The sequence below is a fragment of the Vulpes vulpes genome, chromosome 11 (genome assembly GCF_048418805.1).
Source record: "Vulpes vulpes isolate BD-2025 chromosome 11, VulVul3, whole genome shotgun sequence".
NCBI lineage: Eukaryota > Metazoa > Chordata > Mammalia > Carnivora > Canidae > Vulpes > Vulpes vulpes.
This window is the reverse complement of record NC_132790.1, coordinates 39,063,349-39,087,276: the sequence shown is the minus strand read 5'-3', so window position 1 is coordinate 39,087,276 and position 23,928 is coordinate 39,063,349.

The window sequence follows — 23,928 nt, the reverse complement described above, 5'->3', positions numbered from 1 at the left end:
ATGAGTTATTTGGTAGTTAGCTATCCAGTTGAGAAAATAGAGCAACTTTGAAGATTCTGAACTTCATAAAATCTATTTACAAGTCCCATAGGAAAGCAAATCCATTACTTTCTAGACATACTACATGTTTGGTATCAAATAGAATTACTATTTCCCTTATTCAGTATACTTCAAATTAAATACCATTTACTACCCATCACTATGAAAAACAATGTGTTATAATAAACATGACACTTTCAAATCTTATATTTATTAGAAATATTATCAAGAGCATTCAAGTATTAGACTGAGAATTAGATTAGGTAAGTTTCATTGCTGTTTCCAGCTCCCAAAACTCACTAATTTGTTGTTATCAATTACAAGGCCTACATTTTTGTTCTAATTCCACTTACAACCATGAGATGATCATACTTGAGTCATCCAAATGTCCAATTCTACAAAGTCAAATGACTCTCCTCTAAAAATCCAAGATATATAATCTACACTTAATCATTGGGAATATTAGTCTTAAGGAAATTTCCAAAAATGGATTGAGTAAAATGTAATTTCAGTTGTGACAGAAACATAATTTAAAGTTAATTAATAATAGGTGGGGGAGAGATTTCTTAGAAGGTGATGGAAGCATTTACTTTTTTTTAGATGTATTCATTTATGTGTGTGTGTGTGTATGAGAGAGAGAGAGAGAGAGAGAGCAAGAGAGAGCAGAGGGGGCAGAGGGAGAGGCAGAATTTCAAGCAGTATTCACACTAACGGTGGAGCCCACCATGGGGCTTGAGCCAGGACCCTGAGACCATGACCTGAGCTAAAATCAAGAGTCAGACCCTTAACTGACTGAGCCACCCAGGGACCCTTGGAGGCATTTACTTTTAAATACATTTCATGATCAGATGGATTGTTGTGGCTAGGTTCAGGGAATGATATCATTGGCCAGTCTTGGGCCTATGTCCACATTTGTGCTTGTGATTGAATCTTTTTCTATGTCCAAAGAAGCAGCAAAGAAGAATATTCAATGCCAACAATAACACTAAGTTCTCTGATGGTTTTGATTAAAGGGCCACATATTGGTGTAAATGAGCTCCCTCCACATAAAAGGAGAATTTGAGTGGATAACATTTGTACATATACAGTTTGATACATTTATGATATAATAACAACACATTACTATTTTATGAAGTAGGCATCTATGTCTTCTTACAGATCCAGATAACTCACCTGTTCAAGTAAAAACTCATATATTGGTTTGTTAGGGCTGCTGTAACAAAATACCACAAACTGAGTGGCTCAAATAACAAATTTGTCTTATAGTTTTGAGGCTGAAAGTCTGAAATCAATGTGTTGTCAGGATTAGTTTAAGGGCTTTAAGGGCTGTGAGGAAAAGATTTGTTCCAAGCCCCTCTCTTTGGGTTGAGATAGCCATCTTCATATTCACATGTAAATCTCCCTGTATGTGTGTCCATGTACAAATTTCCCCTTTTTATAGCACCAGCTATATTGGATAAAGTTTCACCCAAATGACTCATTCTAACTTGATTGCTTCTGTAAAGATTCTATTTCTAAATAAGTTACATTCTGGGATGTTAGAGGCTAAGACTTTAACATATGAATTTTTCAGGGACACAACTCAACCCATAACAACTAGAATAGGTCTCATTAAAACTTTAGGTGAAGATACATAAAGTTCTTATCTCTTTTGAATAATCCACTCTTCTTTCACTCTTTCTGTGTTGGTAGAAAATGTACTATCTTTTTTTAATGTGGCTTCCTCCCTTGAGTTGCATATTTTCAGAATCCCACAATTTATTCAGTCCAGAGGGGCTGCCTGAGAATATTCAGAGCAAGAAACCTAATGAATTTAATCAGTCTAGTAATGGCCTTTCTCTCCTGTTGCCATTCATTCTGTCATTGGCTCACAGTGATACTCTTGTAAGGTGTCCCCAGATAGTTAGGATATTCTCACTGTCCACTACTCCAGTGGCTCTTCTGCTGGTTGGGCAGGAGTTTCTAAATTATAGGAAATGGAAGAAAGAAAGGATTTTGTCTAAGTATTATGCTTGCCCATGGTAGCCATATGGACAGTTTGGGCTGTCAAGCTGATTGTCCCTAACAAGCCATGAATGTAGATCCCCTCAGTCTGTAGTGACTCTGAGTTGGAGAATAGCCAGAAGTGTTCTGCCTTTAGGTCTCCAGGATTACTGTTTTTTATTCAGCTTTATATACTAAGTGACTATTCCTAGAGTATTGCTTCTGTAGTGGAGTAATTGGGGGAGTGACAACAGGAGGGCAGAAGGTTTTGATCTTATCTTCATAGTTTTTCCCTTGTGACACTACCTTTTTTCCACAGTCATTCAGCCCTGGAAGTGAGCCTGATTCACTCGTCCTGACTATTCCAAGTGAGTATCCCTGGGATGACCTTGATATTCTTTCTGCCAGGATTCCTCACCTGGTTGACTTCAAGCCATGGCATCAAAGAGATTTTAATAAAATTGAGCTGCAAAAGGAGAGGGATTGAATACAGGTTCTAGCCTATGTTTTTCTCTCTGAGGGTGTTTGCTTCTATGTAGATATATTGACTCCCTTAGTAGTGATATAAAATGGATAGATATTATTAATTAACCACAACAACTCACCAGTAATGGTTCAGTCCACTTTTTTGCTGGAGTGACAAGGCCCCCTTTCCTTTTATGACCTTACCTGGAGAGAGTTTTCAAGGGATTCTTCCTAGAAAAACCTTGACATCAAAAAAACCACTCCATCATAATTAAATTTTTTAAATGTCAAAAAAAATGGTGATTCTTGTATAAATATATGTCAAACACCTTTCAAAAAATTGATTATTTAAGGGAACAGCAGGATGGTAAAGCTGGTTCCAAGAACATTTATTCATTGTATCTCACAGATATAGAGAACAGATTGATGTTTGCTAGAGATGATAAGAGGGGGGTGGATAAAACGGGTGAAGGCAAACAAAAGGTACAAACTTCCAATTATAAGACTCGAAAGTTTTGGGAATGTAATATTCAACATGGTAACTATAGTTAATAATATTGCACTGCATATTTGAAAGTTGCTAAAAGAGTGAATCTTAGAAGTCCTCATCATAAAGAAATGGTAACTACATATGGTGATGGATGTTAACAAGATTTATTGTGATGATCATTTTGCAATTATACAAATGTTGAATTATACTGTACATCTGAAACTAATATTATGTTATGTATCATTATAGTTTTAAAAAAAGAAAGATTCATACAATGGAATTCTATATGGCAATAAGAATAAACAAACTATGATTATACACATCAACTTGGATGAGACACAAATTTAATGTTGGATTTTTAAGGAAGTCTGAATGGAAAAAGCACATATTATATAATTATAATCAAATATAGTATGTATATGATGATATATATATATGACAAGTTTTGCATTGCACATCTACATAAACTTCAATGCAATACATATATATATTTATTACATATGTGTATATATATATATATATATATATAAATGCAAAACTAATCTATATGATTAGAAGTCAGATAGTGGTTACCCTTACATGTTTCAGCTATGTTTGGAGGGGCTCTAGGATGGCAGCCATGGTCTGCATCCTGACTTGAGTGCAGTTACATTGGGTAGGTACAATTTGTGAAAATTCATTGAGCTGACATACATAATTCCCCACCCCCCAAAAGACAAAGAACATGCGTAGAACATATTTATTTATTCAGCTCGAAGAGAAATGTGTAAGTATATTTGCTGTGTTAGGTACAAAAAATGGCTAATACCCTGCATGTCAATAAAACTATAACTTTTGGAGTTACCTTTTCTACCGGACAATAATTATTTTAATTTTTTTCTGAACAAAAAAATTTTGTAATTCAGCAATTTTCTAAAAGTTTAAAAAGTTCCACAACTATACAGAGTCTATGAACAGGGCCCTAATCAATAGTAAATAGTAACTCAAATATACATTCACCTAGGAAATAATACAGTTTTTTGTGTTTTGTGTTTAATTTGGCAAACTTATTCCTGTATTCTTTTTCTTACAGATTATGTGTCTTTATTTCTCAAATACTCTTTGAACTTTCAGATACATGCCTAAACATGACATTGAAAAATCTATATAGTATTTTGTTATTTCTACACACAATTTTGAATTTTATCTTACTCTAAAGTTATCTGCTGCATAAATAATAGCTTTAGGAAGAGAATCTGTTTTTAAAATGACAAACTCTCTCACTTAAATATAAATTTAAACATTTTTACATTGCCAGATTCTCAGATATGTGTTGATTACTATAAGCAACCAAGGCATTGCATTTTCTCATTATCTGCTTATATTATCACTTTGCTTTCAGCAAGTTAATGGACTACAAAAAAAATGAAAAATTGGTTTTTTTTCTAAAACATTTGAACATCAAAAATATACCTACTTATCATGATAGATTTTAATCTTCACAACAATTTGGCAAGATTGTTATTAATGCTGCCACTAATTCACCAAAATATTTTAGTAATTAGTGCAAGATCAGTTGACCTACAAATAATGGAACTTGATCATGAGCCCTGTTATCTTGGCTCCTAAGTCCACAATCTTTTCCCTACATCATTTCAGAGGCAACTTCTCCACAATTTGCCAAGGAGCATGTTAGAGGAGTAAAATTTAATGAGGCAATTATCAAGAGTTTAACCTAAAAGCTCTAATAAAATGAAATCAATTCTGTTTGAAATGACTAAGTGAGCATCAATGAATGTCAACTATTCTAATTTCACATGGTGGAAAACCAATGTCTTCTTATTTTCTGTCTTACATCACATGTCAGATATGGTAAATGTGTAAAAAGAAGGGAAGAAGGAGATATTATTAAACTTAGGGTTACAGTCTAGGACGCCTGGATGTCTCAGTGGTTGAGTGTCTACCTTCGGCTCAGGGCATGATCCTGGAGTCTCGGGATGGAGTCCCACATTAGGCTCCCTGCATGGAGCCTGCTTCTCCCTCTGCCTATGTCTCTGCCCCCCCTTCTCTCTCTCTCTCTCTCTCTCACTCTATCTCTCATCAATCAATCAATCAATCAATCAATCAATCTTAAAAAAAAGTTAGGGTTACAGTCATTGTTACTGGTTTGAATTGATGTTCTTTAAAGTCCAAGCAGAGACTGTTAATGGAACACACTGAAGTAGAGTCCGTCTGGAATCCTAAATTCTAATCATACTCTACCAGTGAATCTGTAGGGCCTGACCAAGTTAATGGCCTCTCTGGACTTGTTTCTTGTTGTGTAAATTAAAATGGTTGAGCTAGATTGTCTCTAAGATCCATTTTAGCTTTAACATTTCCTGAACCCATTAAGGAGTCAATAATAGAGGACAAACAACATGTGCACAGCAACATGATTTTCTTATTTAAAAACTTCTAATGACTCCCCATTGCATTGTTGTTAAGAAATTGCTTAATTCCTCTATGTCTCAATTTTCTTGCCTGAGTTGTTGTGAGGATTTAAATAAGATTATACATGTAAAAAGTACCACAATACTTAGAAAATGGTAAGCACTTAATAAGTACCAGCTAGTACCATTGACTATAGGATTAAATTGATTTTTTATTTTTTTAGAGAGAGAGGGCATGAGATGGGTGGGCTGGGGCAAAGGGAGAGAGGAAGAATCTTAAATGGCTTGATCTCATGTCCCCAAGATGATGCCCTGAGTCTAAACCAAGACTCAAACACTTAACTGATTGAGCCACCCAAACACCCTAAGATTGAGTTGATTTTTTACATGGCTTGCCTAACCCGCTTTAATCTGGATTTTGTCCACCTCACTAGCATGGTCTCCCATGATTCTCTGCCTTACACAACATGCTGGAAAACACAAAAAAGTCTTTATTTTCTCAGTTTTTGCCTTTGAAGGATCATTTTGCAGGACAAAGAATTCTATATTAGTAAGTTTTTTTTTTCTGTCATCAAATCTCTCACTTTATCTCTCATTTCCTTTCACTCTCCTTGTTTGTATGGTTTCTGAGGAAAAGTTGGATGTAATTATTTTCCTCTAGCTTCTTTTAGGATTTTTTTCTTTATCTTTGTTTTTTGTTGTTGTTGTTGTTACTTACTTATTTAGTTAAGTAATCTCTATACCCATTGTGGGGCTTGAACTCTTAACCCCGATATCAAGTGTCTCATGCTCTTCCAACTGAGCCAGTTAGGGACCTTGTAATAGTGTGTGTGTGTGTGTGTGTGTGTGTGTGTGTGTGTGTGTGTAAGACATGAAATATAGATTTCTGGCTTTGGTAAATTCCTTAAAATTCTCTACATAGGCAAGTATATCGTATGTAAACAGGGACAATTTTGTTCTTTCTTTCTGTCCTTTTAAAAAATACTTTATTTAAATTCAATTTGCCAACATATAGTATAATACCCAGTGCTCATCCCATCAAATGCCCTCCTTAGTGATCCTCATCCAATTACCCCATCCCCCCAACCACCTCCCCTTCTGCAACCCTTTGTTTCCCAGAGTTAGGAGTCTCTCATGGTTTGTCTTCCTCTCTAATTTTTCCCCACTCAGTTTCCCTCCTTTCCCTTATAGTCCCTTTCACTATTTCTTATATTTCACGTATGAGTGAAACCATATGATAACTGTCTTTCTCCGACTGACTTATTTCATTTAGCATAATATCATCCAGTTCCATCCACATTGAAGCAGAAAAGGTATTCATCCTTTCTGATGGCTGAGTAATATTCATAAATTTATATATACATATATCACATCTTCTTTATCCATTCATCTGTCGAAGGACATCGAGTCTCCTTCCACAGTTGGCTATTGTGGACATTGCTGCTATGAACAATGGGGTGTCAGTGTCCCATCATTTCACTACATCTGTATCTTTGGGGTAAATCCCCAGTAGTGCAATTGCTGGGTCATAGGGTGGCTCTATTTCTAACTCCTTGAGGAACCTGCACACTGTTTTCCAAAGTGGCTGTACCAGTTTGCATTCCCACCAACAGTGCAAGAGGGTTTCCCTTTCTCCACGTTCCCACCAACATTTGTTGTTTCCTGTCTTGTTAATTTTCACCATTCTCACTGGTGTAAGGTGTTATCTCATTGTGGTTTTTATTTGTGTTTCCCTGATGGCAAGTGATGTGGAGCATTTTTCCATGTGCTTGTTGGCCATGTATCAGTCTTCTTTGAACAAATATTTGTTCATGTCTTCTGCTCATTTCATAACTGGATTGGGCACCTTGTAGTTCAAATATAATATACCTAGGTGAAAATTTTTGGCATTCATCCTGCTTGGTGTTCTCCTACTTCCTGGATCTGTGATTTGATGCCTGACATTAAATTGGGGGAAATTCTCAGTCATTACTGCTTCAGATTCTTTTATGTTCCTTTCTATCTTTCTCTGTCTTCTGGTATTCCCATTACATGCATGTTACACCTTTATAGTTGTCCCAAAGTTATTGAATATTCTGATTTTTTCAATCTTTTTTCTCTTTGCTTTTCAGTTTAGACAGTTTCTATTTAGTTATCCTCAAGCTCAGAGATTCTTTCCTCAGCTGTCCACTCTACTAAGAAACCAACTAAGACATTATTTATTTTTAAAGATTTATTTATTTATTATTTTGAGAGAAAGAGAGTGCCCACGTGTGAGGGGAAGGGCAGAGAGAGAGAGAGAGAATTTCAAGCAGACTCCCTGCTGAGAGCTGAGCCTGATGTAGGGCTCAATCTCAGGACTCTGAGATTATGACCTGAGCTGAAATCAAGAGTTAGACATTTAAGTGACTAAGCCACCCAGGTTCCCCTAAAGACATTATTTATTTATTTTTTAATTGATCTCTACTTTGTCTTTTTTATTCTTTCTTAGAAATTCCATCTCTCTGCTTATCTTGCTTCATCTATTCTTAAACACTGTCTACTTTATCCATTAGTATTATGAACATATTAATCATTGTTGTTTTAAATTCTTAGTCTGATAAGTCTGACATGAGTGCTATATCTGAGTCTGGTTGTATTGCTTGCTCTGTCTCTTACGACTGTAGGGTTGTTTTGTTTGTGTTTTGTTTTGTTTTGTTTTTTTGGCCTTTTGTATACCTTGTACTTTTTTCTTGGTAGTTGCACATGATATACTGGGTTAAGGAACTCCTGTAAATAGGCTTTTAGTAATGTGGTGCGGTGGAGAGGGACATTCTGTTATCTTCTGAGTAGGTCTTGGTCTTTTAGCGGGTCTGTGCCATGGCACTGTGAACTTTATAAGTGCTTCTCAGTTCCTCCTGCCCTTAGATGAGAAAAGGTGGCTAGAGTGGGTTGGAGTTGTGTATTTCCATTATTTCAAATAGAAGACTAGAAAGATCTAGATGTGCACATTTTTCTCCCTCAATGTGGAATGCTAGAGGTAGCTGGAGTTGGGTATTTCACTTTTCCCAGGTCAGTTAGGCTCTAAACTGCCCCCCCCCAAAACAAAAAATACCCCAATACATTAGACGCTGGTTAAATAGTTCCTCCTGAGGACAGAGGGTGTTAAGAAAAACAGAATGTTCTGTTGTATTTCAAAACAGTGACTTTTCCCCCTTTTGCTACAGGAAGAATGGGGGGATTTTTTTTTCACTGCTATTCACTATGAGAACCTGGTCAAGCTCTTGAGGTAAAACTCATAAAAGTGTGGAAACCTCCATCTTCCCTCCTCCGTGACTGAGCCTCTAGAGCTTTTGACTCTCAAACTTGTCCAAACTGACCTCCAACAATTACAATTTAGGATTTACTATCCCAATACTGGTTCCTCTAAAGGTTTCTGCTCCAGCAAGTTGTGATTCTCTGTTCTGTCTGCCTATCTGTCTAATTCTAGGGACAATGGTTTTCCCTGTGACCTCACTTTTATATGGATATAAAAGAAGTTCTTGAGTTTTCAATTTGTTCGGCTTCTCACAGGTTGTAGGGATGGAGGGGTGATTTCCAAGATTTGTACATGTTAGACTAGAAATTGGAATTTGTTATAGTGAAACTTGCAGGAGTTGCTTTGCAACTATTGCAGATATCCATCAGACAACTAAAATTAGTGTTGACAGTTCACACATAAAAAATATGTCAATTTTGAAGATTGAATAGAAGTAATATTAATTGGATGAGCTTTCCCAAGAAAAGGGCATAGGATAGAAATATAAATGTAGAATCTTGGCCCCCTTATCCCCTGTTTTTGACAGTATAGTATAACATTTATTACAGTATTTATCCTCTCTGTTCTAAAGATTTGATCCTGAAGTAGTTTAGAACATTGATAGTGTAAATATTAACATATATTAAATAAAATATATGTGGCAAATGCACATGTCATTTTAAGACACATTTTACCTGGAAAATCAACAGCTCTCAGGGTAGAATTTTATTACACAAGACTTATAAGTCTTCTTGATTTCACTGACACCTTAATTATCAAGTGACATGTCTAGTCTTAAAGTAGCTAGTCTGCATAATTAGTCATTTTGCTTCTTGTGTTTTTACTAATCTTGATACTGTACTCAATAATTTGAAAATCTGCCTTTTACCATTGCAAAAAGCATAAACAAGGAGTTTAATATGCTTGTCATTTAATATTTTGACTAATTCTTTTCCAGTGAATTCAAACCTAGAGCAATTCTGTTTTATGAGAAAGTTTTGTTTTTGTTTTTAGTAGTATTGGCCTTTAGGTGTGTTTGACTTTGTAGTGTCAGAATAATCAGCTTGCTTGATTTTATCTTTCATGGTCCATTTAATTTTCTCTTGGAAGATTTCTCTCCTTGTTCTGCTACCATGGTGCTCCTTTCAGTGATTATGTTAAACAAGGGAATATTAACCTATTTCCAACTACCATAAGAACAGTTTATTTATTTGGTTAGTTTTTTTGTATTCCATACCCCCTGTTGCAAAAGAGAAAATAAAGGTTTGATAAAGCTTAGAAAATAATCTATTTAGATAGAGTGTATTTGATCTCTTGGGAAAAGCAAATGTTTTTCCTGACACTGAATTTCAAAAAATATTTATTTATTTATTTATTTATTTATAAAAGATTTCATTTATTTATCTATTTATTTTTATTTATTTTTTAAAAAGACTTTATTTATTCATGAGAGACACAGAGAGAGAGAGAGAGGCAGAGACATAGGCAGAGAGAGAAGCAGACTCCATGCAGGGAGCCTGATGCGGGACTCGATCCAGGGACTCCAGGATCACGCCCTGGGCTGAAGGCAGGCACTCAACCGCTGAGCCACCCAGGCATCCCAAAAACATGTTTTTGTTTTTGTTTGTTTGTTTGCTTGCTTGTTTAAAGATTTTGTTTATTTATTCATGAGAGACAGAGAGAGGCAGAGACATAAGCAGAGAGAGAAGCAAGCTCCATGCAGGGAACCCGATGTGGGATTCTATCCCAGGACTCTGGGATCACACCCTGAGCAAAGGCAGCCACTCAACAGCTGAGCCACCCAGGTGTCCCATCAAAAAGAATTTAATACGTGGGTTCTTAGACACCAAACAACAAAAAATACTTAATATCTTAATGTAAACAATCTATACTTCTTTGGAGATACTTGTGAGACCAACCAATACTGCAGAAAAGAATACCACATCTGAGATTTTCTCTGCTGCTTAACATCTGGCTGAATTGGCCACTCCCCTGTTATTTGCTGACAACTGAAGAAGCAATTGCAACACCTATCAATGAATAAGTGGACAAAAGTCATTTTGAGTGATGTGTACAGATTTTCAGACCCTTTACATCTATACACCCCCCAAATTGGTGGGGTCACTAGTCCAAATTTCTTCGCATCAAGCACCAGCCATGAATTTCCTGTGCCAGAAATCTTCTGGATAGAAGATGAACCACTGGGAGCGCTGTGATGATGTTAAGAAGAGAAAGATATCTAGGGGACACTAAATACTGATGAGGGCATCTCACCTGGGAGAAGTACTCCTTCTGTGTTAAGTGGTTTTACTGTAAAGTAATGAAGTTACAGGATTGATATTTTTCAGTATCTCTAAGAGAAAATCAGTGGACTCACATGACAAACGAGGACAGAGAACGGGTATAAAGTTAAATTTTGAATGTAATTTTATAGCAGTAATCCAAGAGGGAACATAAATTTGGTGAAGACTTTCCTGCATGTTGGTGGAAAGAATGTAAATCTTACATATATGAGACATAAAATCATGTGTTAATGTAAATTGACAGCATATATGGTCCTGGAAACAAAAGTAGAGAGGATTGTGGAATAGAAAAGTAAAAAATAGGGGATCCCTGGGTGGCTCACCGGTTTAGTGCCTGCCTTTGGCCTAGGGCATGATCCTGGAGTCCCGGGATCAGGTCTGGCATTGGGCTCCCTGCATGGGGCCAGCTTCTCCCTCTGCCTGTGTCTCTACCACTCTCTCTCTCTGTGTCTCTGATGAATAAATAAATAAAATCTTTTTTTTTTTAAAGAAAAGTAAAAAATATAGAGCCAAAATAATGTGGAACTCTAATATGTAATAAAAGTGACAGCTCAAAGCACTGGTTCAAAGATGTCCCAGAATAACTGGTTAGTCATTTGAAAAAAGTTATAAATTTTAATCCATCCTTCACCTTATACACAAAAATAAGCTCTATATGGATCAGCAATATAATAGTAAACAGTAAGCCATACAAGTACTGAAAGGATATATCATTTAAAAGATTTTATTCATCTTTATTTAAAATTTTTTAATTTTTTTTTTTATGATAGTCACACAGAGAGAGAGAGAGAGGCAGAGACACACACAGGCAGAGGGAGAAACAGGCTCCAAGCACCGGGAGCCCGACGTGGGATTCGATCCCGGGTCTCCAGGATCGCGCCCTGGGCCAAAGGCAGGCGCCAAACTGCTGCGCCACCCAGGGATCCCTAAAAAATTTTAAACTTAAAATGCATTCCTCTTTAGGAATCATTTAGATGGGACACCTGGGTATAGATGGGACACCTGGGTGGCTCAGCAGTTGAGTGTCTGCTTTCGGCTCAGGGAGTGATCCTGGGGGTTCAGGGATCGAGTCCCACATCGGGCTCCCTGGTGAGGAGCCTGCTTCGCCCTCTGCCTATGTCTCTGCCTCAATCTCTCTCTGTCTCTCATGAATAAATAAAAAAAATAAAATAAAAACCTAGGTGCAGATAAAGGCATTCCAGATATAAATGAAAATCCAGATTTAAAAAAAAGGGGTTGAAAGTTTGGCTGTACACAATTAAAAAGCACATTTTTTGTTACCAATAAAGCCATTATAAACAAAGTTAAAACCTTTCTATAAAACAAACTGAAAGAAAATATTTGCAATGGATGTAATAGAGATACTTTCATTTCATAGGCAAAAACTCAAAATGGATTACAGACCTAACATTTAAGAACTAAAAACTACCAAGCATCCACAAGAAAACATAGATCTTAACTCAGCAAAGATATTTAAATAGGACATGAAAAAAGAAGAGATATAAAGGGATCAATTCAGCTTTATAAAAATTTAAAAATTTTACTCTTTAGAAGAATATTAATAAAAGGGAAAAAAGTAAGTCAAGAATGGAAGAAAATATTTGCAAAACTTGCATTTGACAAAGAACTTGTATCTAGAATATATAGAGAATACTGCATATCAATAATAAACAGCCAATTTTGAAATAGGCAAAAGATTTGAACAGGTACTCCACAGAAGATGTGCATATGGAAAATAAATACATGAAAAAACTCAATTTCAGTCATTAGGAACATGCAAATTAAAAGCACAATGAATTAACACTACATAGCTGCTGGAATGCCTACAATTTTTTTAAAACGATTTTATTTACTTATTTGAGAGAGAGACAGAGAGAGAGAGAGAGGGAGAGGGATAAGCAGACACCCCACTGAGCAGGGAGCTGGACACGGGGCTCAATCCCAGGACCCTGAGATCATGACCTGAGCCAAAGGCAGACACTTAATGAGTCACCCAGGCATGCTCAAATGCCTGCAGCGTTACAGACAAGCTATGCCAACTGTTGGTGAGCAACCAGAGCTCTCATACATTGCTCGTAGGAATATAGAATGATACAACCATTTAGAAAAAGTTTATCAAGTTTCTCTATTGTTTTGTCTGCTTTTTTATTTCAATAATTTTTGTTATTTAGTATTTCCTTTCCTCTGCTTATTATTGATTTAATTTGCTCAAATTTTTCAATTGTCCTAAGGTGGAAGTTGAAGCCATTGTATGAGAATTTCTTTTCATCTAACATCAGCTTTTATGCTCTAATTTCTTTCTATGGCTTTAGCTGCCTCCACACATTTTGATATACCATGTTTTCACTCTCTTTCAGTTTAAAATGGTTTTTAATGTGTATTTTGGTTTCTTCTGTGAACTATATATGATTTATAACTATGGTATTAAGTTTCCAAATATCTGGTGATTTTTAGATAACCTTCCATGAAAGAGAGAGAGAGAATGAGTAGTTATGTTTCATGTGCACTTATAAAATACGTGTATCTTGATGTTGTTTAATGGAATGTTATATAAATGTCTAATAGGTCTGGTTAGTTGATAATGAAGTGAAATTCTTCCATATATTTAGCAATTTAATGTGTATTTGTTCCATAAAATATTGAGAGATATCCTGCACTATATTTGTGGAGTTGTTTCTCTTTTTATTTGTATAAACCTATGATTCATGTGTATTCTGAGCTCTGTAATTAAGTGCAAAAGCATTGAAACTTGTTATATCTTCTTCATTTAATACAGATTATTATGAATTAATTCCTTTATCATTATGACATGATTCTTTTATTCCTGATAATAATCTTTACTGTGAAATATACTTAATCAATTTGCCATTCTAACCTTTCTTTTGCTAGCATTAACATGATATATCTTTTTCTGTCCTTTCATCTGATTTGTGTTCTTATAAAGTAAATTTCTTTTAGGCAGCATAGAGCTAGGCCTCTTCATAAAATTCAGTATGATTTTTCTGCTCTTCGATTGGATGTTTACATCATTTATATTCAATGTTTGTTGATACGGTTTGGATTAAATCTCCCATCTTGCTATTTATTTCCATTGGTCCTCTTTGTACTTTATCACAATTTTCCCCAATTTCTGCCTTGTTTTGGATTAATTCAATTTATCATTCCATTTTACCTTCTTTCCTAACTTCCTTTTTTTTTTTTTTCTTTCCTAACTTCCTACTTTTAACTATTTATTTGTATATTTCTTTGTTCTTTTGGAGTTGATATTATACATCTTTAACTTCCTTAACTATTTTAGTAATATACTACATATGAGGTGATACACCAGAGCACTCCATTTTTCCTCTCACATCCTTTTTATGTCATTAACATACAGTTCATTTCTAAATGTGTTATAAATTTTATAATGCATTATTGTTTCAGTTAGTCAATTATTTTTCGAAGACAATTTTTTAAAAGGCAAAGTTGTAGGGGTGCCTGGATGGAGCACTCGGTTAAGCCTCCGACTCTCAGTTTCTGCTCAGGTCATGATCTCAGAGTCGCGAGATCGAGCTCACGGCAGAGACAGCAGAGTTTCTCTCTCCCCTTTCCTCTCCCCTCCCCCCTTCTCCCTCAAATAAATAGATATTTAGAGACAAATACATAAAAGGAAAAATTATATTCACCCATGTATTTACCATCTGTTATTTTTTCTTCTGTCTGAATAACTTCCTTTACTGTTCCTGTAGGTTATAGTCAGGTCTGTTAAGGATGATTTCTTTCAACGTTTATATGTAAAAAATATAAATAATAGTGAAAGGGAATAGAAGGGAAGGGAGAAGAAATGTGTGGGGAAATATCAGAAAGGGAGACAGAACATAAAGACTCCTAACTCTGGGAAACGAACTAGGGGTGGTGGAAGGGGAGGGGGTGGTGGTGAATGGGTGACGGGCACTGAGGAGGGCACTTGACGGGATGAGCACTGGGTGTTATTCTGTATGTTGGTAAATTGAACACCAATAAAAAATTAATTTATTTTTTAAAAAAAGTTGTCATTTCACCTTCATTTTTGATAGACATTTGTACTGACTGGGCACAGAATTCTCACTGATAGTAGTTTCAGGTTGTTGTTCCTTTATGTTCTGGCTCATGTTGTTTCTGGCAATAAATACATTCCTTGTAAATTTTCTCTCTGTTTCTTGGTATACAATATGTCTTTTTAAATATCTAGCTGCTCTGAACATTTTCTGTTTACTATTGTTAACGCAATTTGAGGCACTTTAACCATTTTTTTTTCAAATATTTTTATGCTTCCCTCTTCCTATGACTCTGCTTGTGCATAATATTAGGCTGAATTAGTTTGTTCCAGTTTTTGAAAACTAATTTTACCATTTTGTTTCATTTGGATAGTTTCTTTTGTTGTGCATCAAGTTTACTATTATTTTTTCCCAAAATGTTCACTTTGCTCTTAATTAAATCTAATACAGTTTTCACCTCAAACAATGTATTTTTATATATAGAAATTCAACTTTGTATATTTCTCAACATAGTCATGATTTTGTCTACTGTCTTGAATATATGGGATTACTTGTAACTCCTGTTATGTCCTTATTTACTAATTCTATTATCTATGTCTTTTTTGTTTTTATCAATTTTTCTCCCTATTAGTGTATATTTTCCTACTTCTTTCATACCTGCTAATTTTTTTTATTAGATGGCAGGTATGGTGTATTTGATCTGGTTGAGCAATTGGATTTTAAAAATATTCCTAACTTTCATTGTGTGGTGCAGTTAATCTTCTTAGGATCACTCAACTTATGAGGTTTCCTTTTTAGCTTTGTTAAGTTGGTCTAGAACAAGGCCAAGTTTTTCAACACTATTTAGGTATTATCCTTCTGGGTCATCTACCTGATGCCTCCTGAAGTATTGCATTTTCTACTCCAGCTAGTGAAGACAAACAACTTCTGGCCATTTGTGAGCTCCACAGATTCTTCCACCTGTTCCTTTATGGCAGTCCTTTCCCTGTGCCTGAGGAATTCCTCATATTCATGTACTCCACACTTAGCTGAAGACGCAAAGGGAAACACTCTGTAGATTTTTTCAGCCTTTTATATAGTTTTCTCCACTCTGTGTGGCTTTCTTTGCTCTGGTACCTATCCCCTAAATTGTGGCTTCAAGTGTAAAATGAAGGATACCTTACTGGGTTGCTATGAGAATTAAATGAGATTGGCCATGTTGTGGTCATGGCATAATGTCTCTACTTATCAATGGTCTACCAAATGTTCATTTCTGTCCTCTATCTATTCTCTTTACTCAAGAATAAATTAGGATAATTTGAGTATACACTGTACCTTATAGGGTAACTTACTATTTTTAGAAGTAATGAATGGAGGATAATTCACTCTTTTAAAATCTTTGTCTTAGAAATGTAGCAGCAAGACATACTTTCCATTATGCTTTGTTGGATTAGACTCAGAGCTTTTACCTTTCTCCCCAAACTGCACAGAAATTAAACAGAATGAAAGTGGTGAATTACTTATCCGTGCTTCATACATCATATGTAAGTGGGCTGCCTTCACATATAAAGATGTCAAAGGTAACTAGTGACTATGTTCATGTGTAGTAGCTAACCTCCAAATGGAGCCCAAAGATCCTCCCTCCTGGAACTCACAATCCTGCTTACCTGCCTTAACAACATATCAGAGTTGGTCTCTATGCTCAATAGAGTAAAGCAGAAATAAAGAAATGACAGCTTGTAACTATGCAGACAATAGTTAGTAAAAGAATCTTCTGGTTTGCTCACTTTTTCTCTTCTTGCTTGAGTCAGTTACTCTGGGGAAAGCCAGCTGCAACTGTTTGGGAAATCATACAGGGAGATTCATGTCACAGGAAACCAAGGCTTCCTGCCAACAGCCACATGAGTGACTTCGAAGTGGATCCTCCTGCCCCACTCGTGCTTTTAGATGATTGCATCTTCAGAATACATTTGAGAACAACCTCATGAGTGATCTTAAGCTAGAACCACCCAGGCAAAATGCTTCTAGTTTCCTGATCTTCAGAAATTGTGTTGGATTATCAAATATTTTACTTTTTTTGATCACCAAATTTTGGAGTAATTTTTTTATAGGGCTAGATAATTAATACTGACTTCAGTACTTGGATGTGGGAGTACTGTCATAACAAACATCTAAATACCTGGGAATGGCTTTGGAACCAGGCAGGGGGTAGAAGGTAGAATGATATTAGGAAGAGTATTAATGAGGAAACTCTTTCAAACATGGTGGACTTTGAGACTGTTTCCTGTGATGGCTTAAAGGGATGTGAAGATAATACTGGAAAATAGAGGAAGGAAGATCCTAGTTATGTGGTAGCTGAAATTTGAAATTTGAAGAATATTTTTGTCTACAGTAACAGAAAGCAGAAAATATGCTTATTGAACTGGATGATCCAGCTAGGGAGTTTTCTGGGCAAAACATTATAAATGCCTCCTTTTTTTTTCTCTGCTGCTATAGTAAGTGAGAAAGAAGAGTGGCAAATAAAAGGAAGGGAAGGAAAATTGAGATTAGATTGTTTTGAAAATTTTAGGCCTCTAAAGATAGCAAGGGATGCTAAAAGTAAGAAATGCCTTCTGAGTAAAGAGCAAATCCAGGACACTTGTAGGAAAACCAGGTCCAGATGCAGCAAATACTATAACTGAAAAATATTTTGATAAGATCTCAGATTCATTGATGGTGATATTTCCATATACCTTTCAGTCAGGCAGAAGGCCCTCCAGAAAGATTGGGCTTCTAGAAAAATTAAGTTATTATTCCTCAGCATTATCCAGAGAGACTCATAGTAGAGATGGGTTTATTGCAATGGGACTTGTGATTGTGGCTCTTGTCTGAGGGAGTGAACCCCAAGAAGATTCACATGACATCTGAAAAGTTTTTAAGAGGATTACATCAGTAGAAATAATGCCAGTTTGGAGCAAAAGTGACAGAGAGTACCATGAAAGTTCTCTGGACCTCCAAACTTCCATTAGCAGGAAATAGGTTGAGAAGACTATTCACCTGCAGATTCATGAGCTTTCATGAAAGAGGAAAGATGGCCAGTGTAAATAAGAGCCCAGACCATAAAGCCAAGAGCTATGGAGAGTAACACCTGGGCAGGAGGGAGACTGAGCTGTAACAAAGAGCTTTCAATGTTTTCTAAGCTGGATCTCAGAACTCCTAAGAAACATAACGTTTATGTGCCACTCATTTCCCCCTTTTTTGAGAGAGAATGTAAATGTATGTAGAAGTTGGTCTATGCTACTGTTGGGTGTATGAGGTGTAGATAACTAGTTCCTCTAGTTCGTAAGACCTCACATTGAAAGGAACTGCACTTTGAGGATTTTAATCTGTGAAACTAAACCCATGGATCTTTATTAGTAACTGGCCTTTTGTTAGATGACAAGATTCTGGACTTCAAGCAGATGCTGTTAGTGGATGAGGCTTTGGAGGAGGGCTTGAGTATATTTTGTATATTCACATATAGTAGGGAAATGAATCACTTGATCCAGAGGGCAGATTGTGGTAACTAGCTTATAGGATAGTCTTTTCTGATCCTCACCTCCTAGTACTCATGTCCTTATATATTCCTTTCCTATATTACACCATGGACACTCTATGTGTCCAACAGAATAAAACAGAAGAAATTGTAAGACTTTGAAACTACAGGTCATAAAAAAAGATTCTCTCATTATCTTACTCCTTTTCCTTCTTCTTCTTTCTCTTTCTCATCCTCTTCCTCTTCCTTTTTCTTTTTTAATATTTTATTTATTTATTCATGAGAGACACAGAGAGAGGCAGAGACATAGGCAGAGGGAGAAGCAGGCTCCATGCAGGGAGCCCGATTTGGGACTTGATCCTAGGACTCCGGGATCACCCCCTGAGCTGAAGGCAGATGCTCAACCGCTGAGCCACCCAGGCGCCCCCAATATTGAAGATCTTAAGTTATTGTTTGAGTCCTACTTTTCCTTATTACTAATTATGTGACCTTGAATATATGGTGTTACCTTTCTGAGTCTCAATTTTATCATCTATATAATGAAGATAATATTCATAGTGTCTAGGTTGTCATAAGGATTATATAAGACAATATATGGAAAAATAGTATACAATCTGGCACATACGCAGCAATGCATTGAAGTTATCATTATTTCCCTTATTATAGTTATTATTATTACTACTACTTTTACAGCTACCTGGAGACCCACAAAGGTGACCTTAGCCCTTTACTAGTTTATACTGCCATGAATGCCAACATGATGCCTGAAGTTAGGGGAGCCTCCATGTGATCATGGGAAAAAGCCAAGAGAAAAATATGATGATAGGGATGCTAATCCTGTTCTCTTTGAGTCTTTAAACCATGCCAGCAGCATTATTGCAAGACTGCTGTTACATGAGGATCATAATCTATGTATCCGTATATTTAAAGTCACTATTTAACAAGTTTTATTTACTTGCATCCAGACATACTCCTGGTTGATCTGTTAACCACCCCACAAAGCCTTTCCAGATGTAGCCGACATTACATGGCATGATGATTTTGATAGTTCGCAGTATTCCCATATTTGTTTCAGAAGATGATACCTCAAAGGCTCACTAGATTCCAGATTGGGAGTAGGGAAGAGGACTCAGACTGCAAACTATTACCTTCCATTCCCTTTATCTTCATTCCCATGAGAGTCTCCAATTCATTGGTAAAATGGAAGTAAGTAACAATAACTTTATAAAGCTATTGTGAAGAATGAGCACAGCCATGTATAGAAATGTTCTCCCATAGTTCCTGACAATAAAAAAATCACTCATCATTAGTAGCTATCTATATTCTGGCATTGTATTATCATTCCCCAGTGAATTTTCTTGAAAAATCCCCCCCCAACAGGTGTTTTTTTTTTTTTTTTAGATTTAATTTATTTATTCATAGAGACACACAGAGAGAGGAAGAGACACAGGAAAGAAGCAGGATCCATGCAGGGAGGCCAATGTGGAACTCCATCCCCAGACCCTAGAATCACACGCTGAGCCCAAGGCAGACACAATCGCTGAGCCACCCAGGCGTCCCCCCAACAATTATTTAATATGTAATGAACTAGTATTCTTATTTGAAGCAAAAGTTCCTCCTGGATAGGGCCCAAATCTTCTATTTACTAAATTTATTTCTCTTACTCCCCATCCCACCTCCCAATCAGTAAGAGTCCAGAGCAGAGAATAAGTTTATTGAATCGAGGATTCCCAAACTACCTTTAAGTATAAAACTTATCCCCATCCCTTATCACTATCCCTTCATATATTTAAAGCTGCATCACACTTCCATGATATAAACGGAAAAAAAAACCTAAGAGTTTTTTTGTTAAATAATTCTATCATACTAATTTATTCTTAGAGGCTAAGATTTCCAAAAGTTATATAGGAACTGAAGCTTTTCCTTGACATATACATTTATTTCCTGGATATAATAAGGAGACGTTTGCAAACTGTGAGAGGGTTTCATCAGAGTAGTTCGTTTTGATTATATTTTTAAATGGTGATAATACAGAAGCATCCTAAGTAATGGCTCTATTAACATATTTCTTAGAAATCTTGTTAGGCTATTGTGGACATTGCTGATAGAAACATCGGGGTGCAGGTGTCCCGACGTTTCGTTGCATCTGAATCTTTGGGGTAAATCCCCAACAGTGCAATTGCTGGGTCGTAGGGCAGGTCTATTTTTAACTCTTTGAGGAACCTCCACACAGTTTTCCAGAGTGGCTGCACCAGTTCACATTCCCACCAACAGTGTAAGAGGGTTCCCTTTTCTCCGCATCCTCTCCAACGACAAATACCCACCATTTGCTTCAACGTGGATGGAACTGGAGGGTATTATGCTGAGTGAAATAAGTCAATCGGAGAAGGACAAGCAGTGTATGTTCTCATTCATTTGGGGAATATAAATAATAGTGAAAGGGAATATAAAGGAAGGGAGAAGAAATGTTGGGAAATATCAGGAAGGGAGACAGAACATAAAGACTCCTAACTCGGGGAAACGAACTAGGGGTGGTGGAAGGGGAGGAGGGCGGGTGTTGGAGGGGAGTGGGTGACGGGCACTGAGGTGGACACTTGACGGGATGAGCACTGGGTGTTTTTCTGTATGTTGGTAAATTGAACACCAATAAAAATTAATTAAAAAAAAAAAAAAGAAATCTTGTTAACTCTATGTGACAGAAGTGAATCTAAATTAATGAATAACTTAAAGAAGTTTGTGCTGTAACTATAGTTTTCGGGTTCTTGAAGTTATGTCATAGAATGGTTTTAAGGTCATAGCCACTGGGATCAAACACACCTTGCTAATCTACCCTGATTCTATTTCCCATGGGATTTTGAGAAAAATTGCATAATGCCTCTAAACCCATTGTTCGTCTGTAAGATGTTAATTATTACATTCACTTAATAGACTTAAGAGAATTAGATAAAACCATTTACAAAAATGTATTAAGGCTGGCATATAATAATTGCTCAGTATACATTGGCTAGTCATATTGTGAATTGCAAATATAATATAGATATCGGTTTGGCTCCCCTTGCTTAATACCTGAATTAGATTGGCTTAAATCCCTCTGTTACATACCAAATTTCTTCTCCAACATTCCTGAAATTCTGATGGAGGTCTATTCTCATAATCTTGTTTTGCTCTGGATTTCATGTCTGTTAAATATTATTCTTTGGCATTAATTTCAGGATTTTTGTTTTATTGCTGTTTTGTGGTAATTTTAGCAAAACAAAGCATCTCCCCAATTTTCTCATATAACAAGTTTACCTAGACTCTACTGCCAAACTTAACTCTAAATTTCAGGTTTTTTTCATAACCATATCATAAAAAACTCCTTAATGTACTCTGCCAAACAATGGGGCTGACCCCACCTGGTTTCTGTCTCTCTCTTCCTTATCTAATAATAGTTATGTCACTGCTACCTTCCCCTGTCCTCCCAAACCATCTTACCCAGGTAAGAAAGCAGCAAGGACCATGATTATTTTGTGTTTAAAATGACAACATTAATTTCTGATGTTTTTTTTTTTTTCCAGCGTTTTGAGTAAGGGAAATGCTATTTTGCTTAGGTTTTTATCACTTTATGTGTGGATAGGTTGAGTTGCTACTAAGTACTTATCTAAGACAAAAAGGACAGATCTTATCTTGCAAATTTTTGCCAGTTCTTGTTTATAGTTTAAGCAGCCTGAACTGTTTTACAAGGTCAGGCCATTTGTTTAAGGAAGATGGGATTTAGAGTCAAAATTCATGTATCCCCATTCTGGGCTTAGTGTCCTTATCTATCCAAAGAGACAACTAACATTTTACCTGTACAATATGGTGCTCCTGCTGGACAAATTATAAAATCAATTTGTAAATTTTGTAATTTACAAAACATGATATGTGGGTTACATTGAATTGAGTTGGCAAAGCATGGCAGAATGGGAAAAAAATATGGACTCTAAGGTCAATAAAACTGGTGAGCAACCTTAAACATGTCCTTCTATCCTCCCCTTTACTTCACTGCCTCCTAAAAATGAGGCAATAATAATAGCTTTTACAAATCTGTCATGAAAGCTAAGAAAAATGATGTTTTTTTTTGAAAAATAATGTTTTTGAATATTTTTTTCCACAGCATTGTTGAAAAGAACAAGCTCAGTGAACCCCATTCTTTTTCCTTTCTCATATATTTGGCTCTAGGAGTCAAGAATATTATCTGTTAGTTCCTGTCCTGAGAGAGATGTTGGTAAATCTGCTGTAGCTGACAGGTCTCAGTGTCATGGCCATTAGAAGCACAGGGGATTAGTAATGACCTTTGGCCTTGTTTGGACTAACGCTCATGGGGATGATCATCTGAAGAACATTCTGCCTTCCAGTGATGCTTTTTAGCTTCATCTGTTTGATATTACTGTCAACTTACTACCCAAAGAGATCAGTAGGTGACAGGCTTTCTGCTTGGTACTGCTGACAAAGGAGGCATTATATCTGCTTTCTGCAGAGCATAGGTAGAAATGAAAGTCATCATACTGCTGAACCCTTAAAAAAAAGGGCTGTAAAAAATTGCCATCTCAATTAATTGCCTTCTGTAATAATATGATGAATGCTAACAATAAAAAAAATATCAAGTGTCTATAATGTACAGGCACTGTGCTTGTTGCTGGAGTTGCAGACAAGAACCCCATAGGTGGTCATAATCTCTTTTTATGTTATTATCAAATAAGAGAATGCTCTGAGACTTCAGTTTTGGTCCTTGATATGATCAGCTTAAGCAAAGAACTCCAGTGAATGTTTGCCACAGAGAAAAAGGAAAAGAAATTTGAGTCTTGAGATCTCAAGACATGTGTAGAGGCCTTTGTGTTCTTAATGGGGTAGAACTTAACAGGAGTGGAGTATGTGAGAGTGGCAAGAGAGGAAGCTGAATAGATAGGGGCCACAGTGCATTTATGTCATGGGATCTACTTTATCTAGCAAGAAACCAAAGGTTTGTTAGCAGGTAAGAAATTTTATTAGAAAAGCGCTCTAGAATTGTTACTCTGACACATTTCGCTTTCCCTTTCTTCCAGGGCACGTGTGATTCCAGATAAGTTCCAGCTCTCATAAATGACGTCTTTCTCAGGCCAATGCTGTACCCAGTGAACTCACCTCTTGACTTTGACCACATTAATGCTTTGTTGAACATAGCCTCTATGGGGGAAAGACCTTTACCTGCAGCAGCTCCTACTCTGCAACCCTCTGCTACCCTCTTCTGGTGGGAGTCTATTACTGCAATTAGTCCTTCACATCCAGGTGACTCTACCATCTCTAGGTATGGTTGGTAAAGGAAGAATTAGGAAAAATGACCTGGGGCAGATGTTATAGCCAGACCCAGCTCCAGGCTCTAGGTAACCAACTCCTACCCCAGAATTTGACTATGGTAAGAGACTTTAGATGGCGGGCCAGCCAAGCAGTTCTGAACAGGCCAGTGACCCATGATGG